This window comes from Uranotaenia lowii, unplaced genomic scaffold (genome assembly GCF_029784155.1).
Source record: "Uranotaenia lowii strain MFRU-FL unplaced genomic scaffold, ASM2978415v1 HiC_scaffold_1716, whole genome shotgun sequence".
Lineage (NCBI taxonomy): Eukaryota > Metazoa > Arthropoda > Insecta > Diptera > Culicidae > Uranotaenia > Uranotaenia lowii.
The window spans coordinates 834-1,663 of NW_026597762.1; the positions used below are offsets into that span (position 1 = coordinate 834).

The window sequence follows — 830 nt, forward strand, 5'->3', positions numbered from 1 at the left end:
TAATTCTTCTACAGAGGTTCTGTAGTAAAATTTATCCTATATAAGAATTTTTCCCTAACTTTTTATCGTTTACGACAAAATTTCGTAAAATGTTTTCACTCTAAATTTGCAACTCACCTGTCCCGGGCAGTGCGCTGAGGCGAGGTGTTGCTGTTGTGATCCAGCGGGTCCAGGGTCGAGTCGGAAGATTTTTCGAAGTAGTCGAAAGGTCGCGTTGAACGGCAGCCCGGTGCTCATCCACAGGAACATTCCGGTGCCGAGCCGATTGCCGGAGGTCCAGAAGTTGTACTTGCTGTATCCTGTCGATTGAAAGAAAAATAATAAAAAATCTCAATGAGAATATCAAAACATCAATTGTTATTTAACTTTAACATACCGGCATTCTGCAGGTACTGGGTCATCGATTCAACCTTCTCCTTGGTTTCGAACGAGGCCAACTGCAGGCCTAGGGATCGGCAGTACTGATAGGCCAGGAAGTAGTTCAGCTCTGGTGAGTAGGGATTCATCCGGCTTACAAAGTACTGGACTCCGTCCAGCTGGATCGTAGTGATGCCGCTGACCTGGAAATAATGAGAAGAAGATAAAATCAGTATATTTCAAATGGAGACTGGAAATATTTAAAAAAAATCAAGAAAAGGACTAAAATTAATGTTTATCAGGGAACATGTTTTGTAAAAATATAAATCGGGAAAAAATCGAATGAGGATTCACAGGAAAATGTATTATCATTTTTCGTTTGCTTCTTTCCAGTATTCATAATAAAAAGAGATTGTTTAACCCACGTTGTTATCAACCAACACTCAATAAGTCGCTTAATTAACGGGAAAACA

The 830-nt window shown here is 40.1% G+C and overlaps 1 pseudogene; it reads right to left on the reverse strand.

Annotated features, from left to right (window-relative positions):
- Positions 1 to 117: 117 nt before the first annotated feature.
- LOC129759505 (uncharacterized) lies at positions 118 to 560 on the reverse strand (annotated as a pseudogene).
- Between the last annotated feature and the right edge of the window lie 270 nt (positions 561 to 830).